The 18,526-nt window shown below is 45.8% G+C and overlaps 1 long non-coding RNA gene across 7 annotated transcripts in view; it reads right to left on the bottom strand.

The window, feature by feature from the left end:
• Window positions 1-9,373: 9,373 nt before the first annotated feature.
• LOC135401916 (uncharacterized) overlaps window positions 9,374-18,526 on the bottom strand; it is an 81,449-nt gene continuing 72,296 nt past the window's right edge. For all 7 annotated transcript variants that reach the window (XR_010424971.1, XR_010424973.1, XR_010424976.1 and 4 more), the window contains one exon: window positions 9,374-17,625. This is a non-coding gene — a long non-coding RNA (uncharacterized LOC135401916). The remainder of the gene's footprint in view (window positions 17,626-18,526) is intronic.

Here is an 18,526-nt window from a genome sequence, read left to right as displayed (position 1 = left end):
TTCCTAAGCATGGGACAGGGGCTGTGGATGTGTGAAGGTAGGAAAGGAATTTGGTATGTGTGTTTGGAAAGACAGTTTTAATTATTATGGCCACCATATATCACATTAGTTCATGTCTTTGGTACACTAATCAGAGAAAGGCTTTTGATGGCTCCAAAAATTTGTTCCTGTCTTGACAACAAACTCCTCATTTTACATGAAAGCATCAGCAGCTTCTGGGAAATAGATTAAATTTTGTTCCAAACTTCCTCTTGATATGGATAAAAAATGTCTAGGAGAACAGGCTTGACTAATCTCAGCAGGAATGAGACCTCCTGCTGATGAGCTCCTGGTTCAGTGTTTTAACATCTGATCTTACTGTCTCTGGGTCAAAATGATGCCTGGTGCAATCCTGACAATGACATTCGGGTCAGCTTAACAAAGGCTTTCTCCCACTGCACGTGTGGTTTTTGTATCAAGCCAAGCCCAGGTCTCAGGAAAGAGGCAAAGCTCTGAAGGCAGCAGGTAGAGGAAAAAACCAAAGCTCAGAAATTAACTCATGAAAAAGAGAAAAGAGCATCTTTATGTGCTCATTCTTTTAAACATCTTTACTTCTGCATCTCTGCCAGCAGCAAAGATGTTTGGGTTTATAGAAAAAAAACCATGGAGGCTCCAACAATGCTGAAGATTATATTATATTATTATCCTGTTACCTTTGTCTTCTGTTTTAGCAGCAAGCAGGGACAGGCTGAAGTCCACCTGAAGGGATATTCTGGCTCGAGAGATGTAAAAACAGGGGGTAGGCTGGTACAAAAATCAGAAAAGTTCCCTCATGGAACATCCCTCCTGATTAACCCCCAGTTGCAGCTTCCAAGGCTCTCTGGGCTGGGCAATCCTGGAGCAGGAGGGAAGATTTAAATTAAGGTAACTCTGCCTCCCAAAGCAAACCCCCCATGTTTTATTTCTCAGCTGCCACTCACCCAGGGTATCCCCTGGCACTGCATTACTTCTCCCAGATTAATCTTGTTGTTATATTTATCTAAAGAAAGGGCTGGCTGTCAGTCTACCCTGTGAGGCAGAATTTAATGACAGCAGAGAATATGTGCAGAGTCACTGAGGGGCTTATCCTGATCTATTTAAAAAATAAAAATAAAAAAAAAAATAAAAAGCAGGGCTTTAAAAAAGCAGCTCTTTAGTCCTGAGGTCAAAACAAACTGAGCATCTCCAAGAAGTTAAAGCCTTGATTAAGCAAAGATTTGCCTGTGCAACTCTTCTGTGTGACTTTACTTCTTGGGGCTGACGTGAATTAACACAGGGAAACCTTTTCAGGAGTAAAAGCTGCTCAAGCTGCCACGCTGAGCACACTCCAAACATCCCAAACTGCTTCCTGGGGAGAGGTAAAGCTGGGTGGGAGTCAACAAGTGCACTAAGAGCTGCTGAAGGCACAGCTTTATCCCCCCACTGCTGTATTCCCTACATTGGAGGTGTTTCCATAGGCACAGATGGAGGAAACATTTCCAAAGGAAGGGTGCATTAGAGGAGTGATTGCAGCCCTGTGATTTATAGCTGCAGTAATGGACTGGAGTCTCAGAAAGCTGAAATCCAATTATCAGCCCTGCCATCTCAGGCAAAATGCCTGAGCCAAACTTTCTAATCAGTGCTTTTAGGCTGGGTTGGTTTTTCAGAGGTGCTGGAGGCACCTCCTCACCCCACAAGAATAACACATCCCTGGCCTTCTGCTGAGCAAAGCCTCAGGATGGAAAGCCAGTCTCCCCTCCCCTGTCCCAGAGGAAAAAAATAAACTAATTAAAACCAAACAAAAACCCCTTTCCAAATCAGATTATATTTGATACCACTGTGCTCGATATATATTTTCAACAGCTGGGTTGAAAAGGAACAGTCTCACTCTGTGTTATCAGGAAAATCCAGGTGTGCAAAGGAGGACACAGAGGTTAAAAATCTTGAAAATGATGGTTCTCTGCCTGTGGTTTCCCCTCCTGTGAACAAGGACCAGGAATGTTTCCATACCCACCTCACCAAGGCACCTGTGGGAGTTAATTCAGGCCTCTGCAGAAAGTGCCTTGAGATCCACAGATGGAAGTTGCTGTAGAAGTGATGCATTACTAAATAATGAGGTACCATCATATGTGAACAAAACACACTCAGATATTGCTCCATATGTTTTATAACAGCGAGCCCTGTGTTGTTTTCCAACAGAGTCATGCATTCCAACCTGGAAAGGAGCAAACACATCCCAGAATATTTTGTCTCTTTATTTAGGAGGTGAGGAGATGGTTCCAACAACACTGTTGTCTTTTTTTTTGGGGGGGGGGATTGAAACCAAAAATAGGATATTTTTTAATTTTTTTTTTTTTTTTTTTTTAAAGAGTGGAGGAAAAAAAAAAAAGCAGGGAAGGTTTCACACAGAGTGTGCCAAAGGAACAAAACTTCTCCCTGGACATCTGTCCCTGAACACCAGAGGAGACCTTGGGTTTTCTATCTCAACTGAAAAGATAAATGTGGAAACACACCTCCCCCACTGTCCCACTGCAGCTTCATGTTTGGGCTTGGGAGAGATCCCTCAGGAGGAATAACTGCTGGGATAACAGCTTTGGGGCTGCCACTGGGGTCTCCTCTTCCCTGCCTCCAGCTCCCAGGGAATTCCCACCAACTCCCCATGTCCTCTCTGCAAGTCCAACAGACAGAGGTTGTGCTGGAGGGGCTGGAATTTGGGGAAAACTCTTCCTAAAATATTCCTAAAATAGACAGGGAGGAAAGAAAACTGCAGCAATTTCATTTTCCTTCTTAATATCAGTTTTTATGCCACGACTGTAAGAAAAAAAAAAAGCATTTGGCTGCCTGAGGAATCTGGGGACTTCAGTTCCTCATTGAACCTTTTGGCAATTGAACCAAAATGTCGTGGTTTTGCTGGGTTTTGATCACTATTTTTAAATTTCCTATTCACATATTCCAAAAGGAACTGAATGCTGACATAAAGACAGCAAGCAGAACGCCACTAATTCAAACCCAGGGCTTCCCTCCTGCTCCAATTATGTTGCAGCATCTTTCAAAATCCACATTACACCCCAAAACTGAACGTGGGACATTGGATCACGTGAAAAAGAGCAAAGGGGGATGAAGAAGAGCAGGAATTAAAAAGCTGCACTGTTATTTCTGAATTACCTATGAAACATGGGAGAGAGAAGTCCAGATTTCATGGGATTTTAGCCTATTTGGGCCACCAACAGTGAGAGGCAACACATCTTTAAAATCAGCTTTCCCTGGCAGGTATTAGTGGAGTGAAAACACAATTAAATTTGGAGGCAAATTTTGTGTGTGAGGTGCTCCGTGAGCCCACCAACCCTCTTCCCAAGCTGGCATTTTTTTCCCACTCCCTCCAAGCCCCAGGAAGAGCCCAGTCCCAACCACTCCATCCTCTCCTCCCAGGGAATGAGGAGCTCCAAAAGGCCTGGTGGAAAGGGGAGAGGGAGGTGAGCAAATGAGACAAACACACTGCAAGTAACTGATTGACAGAGTCACCATTTACTGGATTCCTTGGGAATAACCAAGGATACTCTTTGCAGGTTCAGACATGATACAAACACAGCAAAACCAAAGCCCACTGATTGATTTTTGATCCTTTTTCCCCCTTTTTTTGTCCTTTCTGGAGGAGGTGGAATCCAGGTGAGTCTCGGACTTGATTCAGAAACGAGTTCATGCACTGGGAGGACTCTTCTCAATCCTCAGCATTTCTGATGCTTCACAGCATTTCTTGCATAATTCATCTTAAAAGTGAAGTTACCAGCAGGGCAGTCAAGTGAGAAGTGTATAATGGCCTGTGATCACCAGACACAGCTTCCAGGGAACAGAAGCCAGAGGTTCAGCTTCTTGGAGCAGCCAGAGGGAGCAGTTTGGAGACTTCTCTCAGGAGCTGACTGAGCTTATCCTCCTCTTTGGCACACAGGACACCAAAGGGCATCCCTTCTGTCCATCTTCCAGAGGAACACAACAGCAAATAGCACCAGGTTGTGGTCAGTGGTGCTGGTTGAGGGTCAGCAGCAAGGAATAAACTGTGCCAGGGTTAATCTACTCCTTGTGTCTCAGAAGCCCAAGCCATCCTCCAGCACTTGCTGCTGCAGTTACCCCTTATTTAAAGGATGGCACATATTGCACAGCAAAGCCCGTGTTCAGCCTTTTATCCCCCCCACCCCCTTAAAGAACATACATTTATATCCAATATACCATCAGCCCACTGCTGAGACACCGCTGTGGGTGGAGCTCTGTGAGCACAACACAGACACAAGAGCCAGCAAAGAAATGATTCTGAAAGTGTCAGACATTTCAGCCCAGGAGATTAGAGATTCACTGACTGCAGTGTGGGAAGAGCTGTTAAATAAAAACAATTGCAGCAGTCCCAGCCCTCCACAGTCACCATGTAAATCAGAGGCTCATCTTTCATCTTTTAATTGGTTTTAATGCCCTCTCATATCCAATACAGTTGCCAGAGCATTGGGTGAATGACAGAAAAACAGAAGGGCAAAAAGGCACGACTTGCTCATAGAAATAACATATTCTTTCATGGTTCCATCTGGGGTACATGAGAGGGTCTCCTGACATAGCAGGAGCCATATTCAGGTTATTAACCTTATTCCCAAGCAGGAAAGTTCCACAGAGGAAGAATATATGCCATTAAGTAGAGCCCTGTAAACCAGGAGACATGAATTACTGCTTTGCTAATAATGTGCTTCCTTGGGCAAATCACTTTTAGGTGCCTTTTCCCCTCCTGTTCCTTCCATCTCCCTCGAATAAATGAGTCTCCACCTCTTTCTGAGCAGGGAGAAGTCTCTCTCCATGTGCTGGGACACTGCAATTTCAGGGTGAGCCTGTAAGTTCTCCCTTCCATGTACAACAAAAAACAAAATCACAAACTGGAACATCTTACCCCACAGCTTTACTTGTCTGGGTAGTCCAGGGAGTCAAATGCACCATAACTGTAACACAGGAGCAAAGTTCAGTTTGGGGCCAGAGGAAAAGCAACAACTAGTGCTGAATCTAAGACTGATGCACATCCCCTTCCATCATTTAAAGGGTAAGGCAGCATGCTGGCATTTTGCTTAAAACAGGAGATTTTTAACTGACTGGCAAGGTCAAATTTTCAGACAAATTCCTTTGTTTGGCAGGGGAAAAAGTAACCCAAAATATATCCAATACAGAGGCAATAAATTAGAGTTTGCAAATGCACCTCGTGAACTTGTGGATACATTTACACCAAAGGAGCATAATGAGATACTCTGAATAATACAAGGGGATATTCTGAGTAATATTTGATGCACCTCATTATTGGGAACGTGCCTCACAGAGTTTTCCAGATGCAGTCTCAATGCCCTGCAGGTACCTGTCCCTGTTCCCCTGTATGGGATCTGTAGGTTGCCAACCTGGATTGAGCTCAGGAACATAATCAGTCACTCATTCCAGGTAAAAAACTCATGAAATCAGAAGAAAAAAGATGTGCATGGCACAAGAGTTGTAGCTGTCCCACTGAAGACCTAAAACAACTCCACCGGTGGGAATGGAGCTCTTCCCAGTTTGATCCACCAACAAGTGGGACCAGGCTTTGGCCTGGAAATGAGAGCCCACATCAAACCAGAGGTCCCAAACCTCCCCTGGACTCTGCCACACATTCCTCAAATGTGAAAACAGGCAATCCAGGTCCTCAACTAACTCCAGAAAAAGATCTGGGACCCCAGCATTCATTCAGCAGCTCCAAATCCCAAGGATTCAGCCCCATCACAGTCATCCCAAGAAAGGCTCCTGGCTGATAATTCCATCCTTTAAATGGATCACTTCGAACAGATCTGCCTTTCCCCAAGCTCTGAGCTTTTTCTCTGCTATCCACCAACACTGAAAATTCCAGCTCTGCATATTCATTTCCTCTAAAATACCTGATCCCCTTCCATGGAAAATATTCCCTTGGGGAACAGCCCAATTAAATGTACAACTCTCTGTAACCTTTGGTGTTGCTGTATCAGGTGGGGAAGCAGCAGCAACACTGGGAAATGCAGGATCTTCGGGAAACGTAGCATATTATTAGATTTGATGAGATCCATTTTCTTGATGGCTTCTGAAAGATCTTTGTGCTAATTAGCTAAGAATACCACTGAATTATTTAATTATCTCTACTTTTGTGCAATAAAATATGTTGTCATATCACACACTCTATCTTGCTGTTGCTCTTCATAGTTAATGATGCCTTTATAGTTAGTGATTTCCTTTGTTCTCCCTCTGCAAGTGGTTTTTGGTGGTGCTGGGGAATGGAGGGGGGAGCGGAGAGGGGAGGAAAAGGCAAAAATATATCAGGTTTTAAATGGATTTTTATGTGTGGGAAAATCTTTAGCTCCAGTTCCCTATAAAATACACGAAGCGGGTTTCAAAGCTACAGCAGACCCATAGAGTTCTTGCTAATCCAACCAGGAAGCAAAAAAAAAAGGGAGAAACCATCACTTTGGGGGGAAAAAAAAAATAAATAAAAATTTAAAATCAGCAAGGAATGTTTTTTAACAAGGAAGAGGTAAATTATGATAATTACTCTGACTGGTAGGGTCCTTAAGCATTACTAATTAGCATTTATTGCCTGGATTATTGGAACAATGTGTGTGTTCCCAAGAGTGAAGAAGAACTGGGATGCTCTTTCCTTCTGAGCCCTGGGAAAAAGGCAGGGCAGCAGGAATGCGGCACAGTTGGCAGAGAGAGGCTCCTCTTCCCAGCTCCAGCCTCGTGAGGAGCTGCGACTGTACCTTTGGGAAACCCACGTCCTGAACTCCTCAACTCTGCCTCTCCTCCCACCTCCCTCCCGGAGAAGCGAAGGAAAAAAAAAATCAGGGAGGGTGGCACGAAAAGGAAAAGTGGCCATTAAAAATCCTCAAAATCACTTGGCAGCGCTCGGAGGCGCAGATTAACACCGAGTTAATGCTCGGGGTATTACAGCGCCTTCTATTATTGCAGGGATTGTGCCCAAACGTGCTGGGAATAAGCATTTCACCGCTTTGAGGCAGCACGGCCAAATCCTTCCTCACGGAGAAATTCAAGGGTTAACAAATTCCATAAAAAAATAGGTCTATTCTGGTATTTTCAGCTGGCATTTCGATCGAGTTTGATGCGACTCTGGGAAGGGGCTGCAATCAGATTCCATCGTAAACTGCATTTTAATATCGAGCATTTACAATGGGAATCAAGTTTTGAATCAGAAATCGATTAGAAATTAATCAATCATCTAATCAGCACGAGCCACTACACAGCACCTCAACTGTAATTTGGTATCTGGCCCAATAAATTCTTAAGTACCTTGGAAATGATTCAGGGAAGAAAGGCAAGAAAAGTATTCTCCTTTTCTTATGTTTTTTTTTTTTTTTCCTGCAACTTTAGGTCCTGTTAAAACCCTCGAAATAAAAGAGCAACAATGGAAAACTGCAGAATGCCTCGGACCTCTTTTACCTTTTACTGCCACCAAAGCCCGTGCCTTTCAACTTGGGAAGGCAAGTTCCAACTCAGCTACAACGAGGTCAAAGTCACCAAGCTACAGTTGCTGCTCAGACATAACTCCTGGATGCCAGAGTTTTGCAGAATTTAAGGGATTTTTTTAATATAAAAAACCCCCCATATTAAAAAATAAAAAAAAGTCTCATCTGTTTATCTTTCTCCTTCTAAATTACTTGCAGCACATAGTGCACGGAATACTTGGGAATACCTTATATTAAATATCATGGTAGCATATTAAATATACCTCTAACTGAAATTAGTCCCAGTCTGGTGGTTTTTATTTTAGTGCTGAATAAGATCTTCAATCTTTACTAAGCCTGACTTACTCATTCTATTTATTGATTAAATTAATGCCTAACATTTATTTGCTCTTCCATTTTCATTGTAAGATTAAAAAATCTCTTTTAGTCCACAGATTTCTTTTATTCCAGTTAAAAAGTACAATTACAGAGACCGATGAAATAATTATTGGAGGAACTATGTACCACTAAGAGAAAAGAAGCCTTAGAGCTATAGGTATAATACAAAAATAAATCCAAACTGCAACATCCCCCCTTTTGTCTGCAGGAGGTAAAAAAAAAAAAAATCAAAAAACCAACAAAAACGCTGCAGGAATCTTTCTGGATTGATTCCCGTTCGCTCAAAAAGAAATTATTCCAGCTGGATATTTATAATGAAATTGAGCTTTAATACCGCTGACATTTCTTCAGCTGAGAATCCCCCTGAACCTGCCTGCCCTGTGCATGGAATTATGGAGTTGGAAGGCTGGGAAAGGGAAGGGGGTGGGAGGGCGGGGGGGCTGCATTCTATTCCAGCCGCTTTTCTTCCCGCAAGAACCTCGCCTTTCCCACTGGAAAAGCAGAACTCAGAATCCGCTCTCCCTCCTTATTTTAATCCCCGCCAATTGCGGGTGTTCTTTATTTTTATTTTTTTTGGGGGGGGGCGTTTGGGGTGTCCCCCACTCCCCCTTCTCCCAGCGCCCCCGCTCCCTCCAAGCCTCCCTCTGTCCCTTTAAAGCTCCAGCCCCTCTAATTGCTGTGTCTGGGCCAGTCTAGACCGGGAGCGAGCGGAGCGGCTCCCAATTAAGGCTGCGCGCAGGGGCGCGGAGCTGCGCGGGCTCCCCCCTTCCCCGCCGCCCCCCGCCCATTGTTTTGGCCGCAAAACCCCCGCCCCGCACCGCGCACACAAAGCCACCCTCGCCCGGGGGAGAACGGGGGGCGCCCCCAAAAAGAACACCCCCCCAAAACCCCCCCCCCACCCCCCCCAAAAAAAAAAACCCCGCGGGATGCGGGAGGACACGCGGGGCGACCCGTCCCCATCGCCCCCCCCCGGCAGACAAAGCGCTCGCCCCCCTTCCCTCCTCGGGCGATTAAAAACCTTCAGAAGGAAAGAAAGAAAAAAAAAAGGCAAAAAACCAACACCAAACCCCCAAAAAAACACTTTTTTTTTTTGCGGGCGGTAAAAGGCTGGACAAAGGTGCGGGGCTCTGGCGCACCGTGATCCGATTTCTAACGCCAAGCAGGTAACAGAAAATAAAGGCAGCTCGGAATGTCTCTTTTAAATTCGAGAACCTTTGGGATAATATATAAATTCAAACCCACAATGCTTTCTTGGCCCTTTTTTTTTTTTTTCTCGTGGAGGTAAAACAGTGAAATTACAGTGGCAGTAAAAAGCAGCTAAAATTTGAAAAGAAGTCAAAAAATCGAACAGGCAACCTTTTCCAGTTCAATAACTATTAAACAAGGGGAAGAACCATCAAACGTAACCTAAAGCTCTTAAATACCCAAATGTTACACCGTCAATTTTTGGTGCATCGTGTTTTAAGTTAAAGCATTTGCATTCAAATATCAAACAGTAATTTCGGTGCCATAACAAGGTACAGTAACTCCATTATAAATTGCCTTGCAGAACAGAGATAAGAAATACAGTTCCAACCATAATTAATTTTACAGCAACATAAAAAAAAAAATCTAATAAAGGAAAAACAGCAGCAGGAAACATTTCGAACATTTCTGATTCGTCATTTACACATCATTTTGCCTGGAAAAGGAGGAGAGCTCGAAGTTCTAGAAAAGGACTCAAACAAAACTTCAGCATTTCTTTTCAGCAGCAACCAACCATTAGGACATGCAACCATTTTATTCTTGTAGTTTATTCTTCACCTCTAAGATCCACCCCGCCTCCTGGCTTTATTTATTATTATTATTATTATTACTATTATTATTATTTTTCGCTTTTTATGTTTTTTACTCCTTTAATTTTTTTTTCCCCCCGTGTGTCCATAGAGCACATTTCCAAGATTAATCGTTCAGTTTTAAACTTGGAAGCATGAGGCATGCTGGGATTTCAGCTGAGGTCAAGCACCAATGTACCGAGCTGTTACTGTTACGCTCTCAGGGTACTCTGTGTTGCTCTCAAGAAGGGGGGGAAGTCAAAAACAAAAATAAAAAATGAGAGAGATGCTCTATGCAGTGGCCTGCAGTTCTCCCTCCACATGAAAACACAGTATTAATACACCTATATATGTAAATATATATATATAGAGGGGTTTATTTACCTACATACATATTCATACACATGTAGCATCCATATGTGTATCTCTCCCCACACCTCAATAGCTGTATTTACATGATCCATATCATGTCTATCTTATCTACACACGCATATATAATAATCACTGTATGTGTACACACACACACATCCCCATATCTGTATCAGCTGCAAAATTATCTAGTGAACACACACACACACACACACACATAAAAAAAATCTCTGTCACACAAACGCTGGCTTTAATTTGATTTTTTTTTACAGTAAATGGCCATAACCACTGCCCTGCTATCAGCAGATCGAGGCTAAGGAGGAGAGATACACTTATTTTTCCCTTAAAAGGTCTATAAACACGATTGTATGTGTGTGTATACGACTCTATATATACACACACGCGCGCACGCACACATACACGGAGAGACAGGATATATTTATAAAATAAAATAAAGATGTCAAAGCACAACTCACAGCTCCCAAGAGCCTAACCCGTGGATTTAAAAGCTAAACATCACAAGTTAGGGTCTCAGGGATTGAGAGGGGCGCCACAAACTACTCCTTGCAAAAATAAAATTTGAAAGGTAATAAAAAAGAAAAGCGGGGGGTCAAAAAAAAAATAACAGTAATTTTTAAAAATAAAGGATAAAAAGGAGAAAGAGGAAAAGAATAGCAGGCAAGTTCAATTCATGGCTCAAGATTACAAAACAGGACACACAGGTGGAAGGAAAGAGCTTCTCTAAGGACCCTCTGTTGAGAGAATACATTCCGTTTTTAATCGTTTCTACGAAAAAAACCAAAACATGACATGGCGCGGCAGGTTCCTTACAGCTCCCAACAAGGTCGCTTGCGACAAATACACGAAAAAGCCTCCGCATTTAAATAACGAAGAGGAAGTTTGGGGCAGTGACGGAATTATTTTCATTGTTTCAACGAGAAGGAATGCAGAAATAAGAGCAGGAATCTGCAGGCTCGCTCCCGGCCCCTGGCACAAAGCGTGCAAAGCAGCAGCAAAGGCGCTGCCTCCCCGCCCCCTCCGCCAGCCCCGGGGATGGAGAGGAGGAAAAAAAAAAAGGGAAAAAAAAAAAAAAAAAAAAAGGAGAAAACCCGAGTCGCCACAAAAAAAATCAGGTAGAAAAACTCACCATTTGGAAGCTGGGGGAAGAGGCTCCGATCCTCCAGCGCCGAAGAGCAAAAGGGGGGACCCGGCCCGGCGGTGCGGGGCGGTGCGGGGGGGGTGGGAATGGGGCAGTGCCCGCAGCGGGGTCGGTGCCCGGCGGGGTTTGACACCCGAGCGGGTGCGGAGCGTGCGGTGTGTGCGCGGCCGGGGGAGGGAGCGAGGGAGGGCGGCTGTGCGCAGCTGGGCGAGCCGCTGGCAGCTTTAAAACATCTCTCTCTCTCTCTCTCTCTTTCTTTTTTTTTTTTTTTAATATATATATATGGGAAAAAAAAAAAAAGGAGGGGGGAGGATATATCAAGGAAAAGAGGGGGGGAAAATAATAATAAAAAAAAAAGCGGGTGGCGGGGTGGGAGGTTGGGGGGGGGGGGAAGGAAAAGGAACCAAATTCCTCCGCAGCTCTCTCCTCTCTCTCGCCTGCCGCCCTCCGCGCTCCCACCAACGCTGCTGCTGCCGCTGCTGCTGTTGTTATTATTATTATGATGAAGAGACGGGGGCTGGGGGGCTGCGGGAGCCGGGGCCAGCCCGGTGCCGGAGCGAGCCCCAGACTGTCAGCGGGGAGGAGGAGGAGGAGGAGGGAGGGAGGGAGGGAGGAAGGGCGCGGGCAGCAGCGCCGCAGCCCCGGCCGCCCTCCCCTGCCAGCCGCCGGCCGGGGCTTCAAAGGAAAACCTGGAGAAAAACCCGCTTCGCCGGGAGAGGAGGGTCCGCAGCCCCGCGCACACACACACACACACACACACACACAAAGGGACTCCATCCTGCACCGACTCCTCTCTCCGAGCACCTTGTGCACCCCCAGCCAATGGAAATTTACGCCGGCCATAACCCAGAGCAGGATTTCGTCCCCAGCTTGCCACCTCCTTCCCTCCGCTCTTCTCTCCCCTTCCCTCCCTCCCATTCCTCCCTCTCTTTCCCCCCCCCCTTCCACCCCCACCCCCCCGCCCAAATAAATAATACGGATCCGCACCCTCCACCCAGCTCTGGAACCGCTTTAGGCCCAGCGGCATAAGCGGGGAGAAGAAGCCGAAACGTACCGGAGGGCCCGAGGTTAAAAATGCAAAATATCCGGCGCTGCCGAAGGCAGGTCCCCCCCGGCCCCGGCCCCGCCGCCGCCCGGCCGGGGGCAGCGGTAACAGGCACCATTACGGAACCATCATCATCATCATCATCATCATTCACTCCGTCCTTTTCTCACCTCAGGAGTCTGAGCCCATTCACCAAAGTCCTTCCTCGTCCAGGAGCTCAAATATTTTCTTTTTTTTTTTCCTATATATTTTTTTTAGGGTTTTTTTTCCTTTTTTTTTTTCTCCTTCTGCATCAGCCAGTCCCGACATCATTAAACTATAGTCCTCCTCTTCCTCCTCCTTCCTTCTCCCCCTCTCTGTCTCCCCCTCTCCTTTTTTTTTTTTTTATTTCAAAAAGGGGGAGTGGGGGGGGGTGGCTGGGAGTGGGGGGGGGGGGAGCAGACATAGCTGCATGAAGTGGCTGCCTTTTCGAAAGCACATTTAATCTTTCCTGGCTCCCCTAGGCTTCGATGAAGTAGAAGGGAAAGGAGAGGAGAGGGGGAAAGAAAAAATCCAGGCAAGGGAGGCTGTTGAGGGACAGCAAGCATCAGGCTCAAATCAACGACCAGATGAAAATGTACTAGACCACACTGCCCCCTCTCTTCCTCTCGCTCTGTCTCCGTCTCTCTCACACACTCTCACTCCTGGAAAGCTTCAGTGTCTGGTTACAGACTCTTTTGGATCCTTCCCCCCCCTCCCCACCCTCGCCCTTTGCCAACTATCCTAGAGATTCCTTGCATGCCTACTTAAATCTTTAACAGAATAAGGACTCGGCTCCCCCCGCCGCCAGCCCCGCACACACACACACTCACTCACACGCTCGCACACACCATTCCCGGTCACCCCTCCCCAATAATCTCTTAAGATCCCGGGAGAAACCCGCCGGCGCATCCCCGTCCCCGCCGCATCCCCGCCGGGTACCAGCCCCGGGACCCTCCGGGCAGCCGCTCCCGCCCCACGCCGCCTTCCTAAGGGGGTGCCGGGGGCCGGAGGGGGGAAGGAGAGGGGGAAGCGGAGGGGCTGCAGCCCTTCGCCTTGCGTCCCTCCGGCTGGCTCTGGATTTTAAAACAATAAAATCCAGCGCTGCTGCTCTCCCGGGTGCCCCCCGCTCCCCCCCTCCGCCGCGCCGCAGCCGCCCGTGGAAATCGCACGCCCCACGTCTGCAGTGAGGCAGGGCAGACTGCCTGGCTCATGCCCGTGATGACTTTAGAGCTGACAACCTCCTCTCCTCGACCCCCCCCCTTCCCCTCCACACCCACCCCTCCGCTCAATGGCAGCACTGCTGCCTCTCGCACCAGACTATATTTGCAATATGTGCTAATTTACCAGCTATATGCCCTTGGATTTTAAAATGAACTCATCAGTCAATGTTTCTAGTAGCGATGCTCGCTCTCCCTCTCCCTCACACACACCCTCCACTGCAGACATGTTACTCATTCTCCAAGCATTTCCTCTCCCAATGTCCGTCAGCCGCATATACACTTCATTGATCAAACCAAATCCCCTGATAACAATAAATAATAATACAGACAGTTAACATCAGCGGGGAGCAGAGCGGGGAGGCGGGGGGGGGGGGGAGACAAAGATGACGACTAAATCTGCATTGTGCCTTAGGAGGCTGATCCCTGCGTTTTCCAGGGATGCTCCACACAATGCGGGGCGCAGGTACCCCCGAGGGCGAGCACACACCTCGTCCTGGGGGCCTTCCTGAGACCCCCCCCTGTTTGCCCAAGCGTTCAGGCTGGTGATTTCTAATCCCTGAATCCACACAGGCTCCAAAAGGTGCTTGTGTAGGAACAGAAGGTGCTTCTGGCTGCGAAGCACCTACCACAAAATCCAGCAATAAATAAAGGCAGTTTCTTTGTTGCGCTGTGCACTGCAGAGACGCCGAGCAATTAAAGGTATCCGGGCACGCAAAGACCCTGGGATGGGTCCAAAGGATTTTTAGGAACACCTTCTCAGCTCCCACTGGAATCTGTTTCCTTTGTACCGAAGACAGAGAGCACCTATGCAAGAAACCAGGTTAGGAAGACGGGCTATTAAACATCCCTCTGCTACACGTGCCGGGTGTTTCAAGGGCTTTAGGGCTTCTGGGGCTTTATTTCCTAGTTTTCTGGGGCTGAAACAGGGGAGGCAGGAGACTGGGATTGCCCCTTGGGATTTTGGCTGGTTAGACACCTTGTGTGGGTCTGGCAAAGGGAAAGTGGCTGCAGTGTAAGCGTTCGGGAAGTTGGGGAGGGTGGGGCTATCTAGAAATCTTTGACTCACTGGGGTAACTCCCTGAGCACAGGAATCAAATTATTGCTCAAAGCAAACTGCATTTTATGAGCAGCAGCCTCAGAGTGAAATTCTGCCTGCACACAGCTAAAATAAACACGTGGAAATAAATATACAATACATAATTAAATTATTGGGTGCAATGCAGAAGTCCCTGGGTGATGGAAGAGGTGGGATTATGCAGCAAAGTCAGTCTGGGAATCCACAGATACAAATTTTCTTATTTATACCAGCATAATCCTGATTGGCATCAGCCTAGATAGGGGAAGAATCCAACCCTGTGTACTGAAGGATCTAATCTTTGGGAAAAGTAGACTGGATTAGAGACTGTATCTGCCAACCATCCTTTCACTCCCTTTAGATTCCCTCACCAGCACAGCAAGATTTTGCCATCACACAGAACATTCTGCATCCATTGTCTCCTTCCACTTCCCTTATCTTCCTTCCCCCAAAAAATGTTTGATTTTTTTTTCAAAGTTTTGTAGCAAACACATAATTTCTTTATACAATTTTACCAAGCCTTCGGAGGATACTTATTTCAAGCAGTTAACACCTGACCCCAATTTTTGTGGGTAATTAGTGAGCTAGATAACCACACAAAGTGGGTAATTATTTAGTACCCAAGGGTACTGTACAAGAGGGTAGAGGCTGGCAGTGTTAACAAAAGCACATCTCTAATTATTGTATCCATACTGGTGATGTTTTAAGAATAGTTACTCCATCTAATGATCCATGATAAATCAGTAAACTATTTTGCTTCCCTTAGCATGTATCCCAGGGATGACCAGGATGTGAGGGCAAAGCAAATGCAAGCCCCGACTTCAATATGTTCAAGAGAAGCACGAGGCATCCACTTGGAGAAGGAAGTAAGACTGGAAGTGCCTGCCCTAAAACAGCCTAACAACCATCCCTAACAGGTAACAGGTTGGTTGGGATGGCTTGAAAAGCCATGTAGGAAGCTTGTAGGGCATGGCTCGGGGTCTGCTTCCTGCTTAGGGTAACGTGGCCACGCTGATGGATCTTTGTATACAACCATTACCTTCATCCTGTTTTAACAGAGTTCACTCTTGCTCCCTGAAAATCAATTTAAAGCTGCACAAATGAGGTGTCTCGTGTTTGGGGCAGCCTAGAAATGCCAGAGAGTAGCACTGGGGGGGGAAAAGAAAAATCCTATTTGATGAATTTCAATCCTCTGTCGCCTCCAACATTTATGTTGCAACAACCACATTTCTCCCATGGAAAATATTACATCCTTAGTTGGGTTTTTTCCTCAAATTTAAGAAGGAAGAAATGTGAACTATATTGAAATAGAAACCAAATAAGAAAGATTCAGCTGTCAAATACATATGAATCTCTCCAAGGTGGGTGCCAAGAGGATGGTGCCAGACTCTTTTTGGGGGTTCCCAACAACAGGATGAGGAGCAACGGCCCTAAAGGAAAACATAACAAGTTCCAGCCCAACATGGGGAAGAATTTAGGGTGGCAGAGCACTGGAACAGCTGCCCAGGGAGGGCATGGAGTCTCCCTCTCTGGAGACATCCCAACCCCACCTGGACACGTTCCTGTGTCACCTGCTCCAGGTGACCCTGCCTGGGCAGAGGGGTTGGACTGAGTGACCCCAGAGGTCCCTTCCAACCCCAACTGTTCTGTGACTGTGTGAAAAAAATTTGGTTTAGATCAGCAGAACCACAGGATAAGAAGTGTTCTGCTGGAAACAGAGCAGCACACACTCACTTTTAGGGCATCTTCAAACCAAGACATTACGCTCAGAGGAAAAGCACTTTCCTTTTTTTAATTGCTTTTATGAATCATCACTGACATCCAGACACTTCATTTACTAGAGTCCAGTAACCCTGTTTTTCAAAGGCTCAAATTCCAAAACCTTGAGGGCCAAAAAAAAAACAACAAAAAAAAAACCAGAGGTATCATTCTAGTTTGATCACAGCAATGAACTCAGCTTGGTGCTTTGGGATCATCCAAGCCAGGCACTCCAGAAGAAAACACAACTGCCACCATCACCTGGCCCTGTGACCACCAGGAATGTAAAATCTAAACAGAGAAAGTTTGAGGGGTTTCCACAACTCCTCATATTTCTCTATTGTTCTGTGCTTGGGGTTGTTTTTTTTTTTCTTTTGAGTGAAATAACCACAACTGAAAGAGGCCCGAAAATTGTTCTTATGTTTAAAAAGGGGCCAAGTCTCTGCAGCTCATTTATAAATAAATAGAAATAAATTGGCCTCCCCCTCAGTGATCCTCTCAGGGACCTGGTTTGCAGCAAAAGTTCTTGCAGAAATGGAGTGAGAGGAAGTTTGCAGAGAGAAGCTGGAAAACAGAAAGGAAGAATGAATTTAATCACAGAGGTGGGATCAAAGCAAGAAGAGACCTTGGTAGGTGCACAGTTAGAGCAGAAAGTAGAGAAAATACAAACTATTTCTTTCTTTTTTTTTTCTCAGATCAATTGGAATTAGCAATTCATAGGAGAAGGAATGTTCAGCCAGGGAGGAAGCTTTAGGGACTTAAGCATTAACTATAAAACCTTAAGGCCTTTCTGAGACAAGTCAATAACTTCACTCTGGGCAAACTACACAGAGATTACTTAGGAAATATCTCCAAAATAACACTTATAGCTCAGCCATAGGGACAGAATACATGGGAATAGTTTACAAATTAATAAAATGTCTTCAGAGGAGTAAAAAGCATTTACTAATACAAACAAAGGGTTCTAGTGATGTGAGGAATGGCACAAATTCACAGTATGGGGCACAGCCATGGAAAGCAAAACTGGGCAAAGGCATCATGACTTGGATATTTCCAGAACATCATTCTACAAAATGAGGAGCTCGACAACCAAAAGCTTCTAATTTAAACTTGACTGTTTTGTAGACTACTGGCCAATTCCACATCAAGTCAGTGATAAAATCACTTCTTACCTTGCTTGCCCATAATACAGAACCAGCACAACAATGCTCACCGTGTCCTGGGAGGGACTGAGGTCCTTGGAAGAAAGCTGCTGTGTCCAGAGTGCTTTTGTCATCCCCATCTGATGCCCTGTCAGTCAACAGAGAGGATGCAGTGTGGTTGAAGATGGTGTAAATTCCATTTCACCACCACCAATTCCTTTTATCCTGACTCCCCCACCAGCTTTCACCTCCCAGCCCAACAGGGTATTGCCTCACCCAAGCACTATCCTGACAACAACACAGCTTAAAAAGTGGTGGTTGTATTTTCTCCCCATTCCCCAGCTCTGAAAACAGGTTCTCTTTGAGCTCCAACTCTATCAGTCCCTGGATAATGGAGAGCAATTGAAATAATAAGGTGAAAAAGCCATAAACCAGTTGATTTCCAAGGGAAAAAGCAAAGTGAGGCTGTGCTGTTCCCCTCCTGGGAAAGGCCCTGGGACACTGCCCCGTTACTGAAACCCAAGGTTGGGGAGAAGGGAGAAGTTCAACAAAGGGTCAGCCTTTGGAATATCCCAGAGGAATTCCAAAAGAAAGGTTACAGAGATTAATTCATCCCCTATCAGAGCACGAGAAGTGGGAACTCTGTCCCTGAGTTCTGTGTGTTTTGTCTGTGGGGAGTCACCAATCTGCCCCAGTCCGTGAGTTCTCCCAAACACAACGGATTTAAGGGAACTCAAACTCAAGGTGAAACTCCCAGTTATGTGCCTGAAGTCATGCAAAAAAGCACTACATCTCCTCCTGAACGATCTTCCAACTCCACAGCACGGAAAGCACCTGAAAACCCCTCATATTTCACATTTCCACCCAAAGTTTCAAAGAAGACTCGATTCATGCAGAGCACAATGAAAGCTCCAAGAACCTCACTCTGATTTCAGATAAATCTAACCTGGTTTGGTGACATAACTTCTTAAGATCTGATATTTTGAAATATATCAGTTATTAAGAGATGGAGTTCTATGAACACATTAACCTAAAAGGCTGCTACAAAA

Source organism: Pseudopipra pipra, chromosome 23 (assembly GCF_036250125.1).
Source record: "Pseudopipra pipra isolate bDixPip1 chromosome 23, bDixPip1.hap1, whole genome shotgun sequence".
Lineage (NCBI taxonomy): Eukaryota > Metazoa > Chordata > Aves > Passeriformes > Pipridae > Pseudopipra > Pseudopipra pipra.
This window is presented reverse-complemented; position numbering and strand designations above follow the sequence as displayed.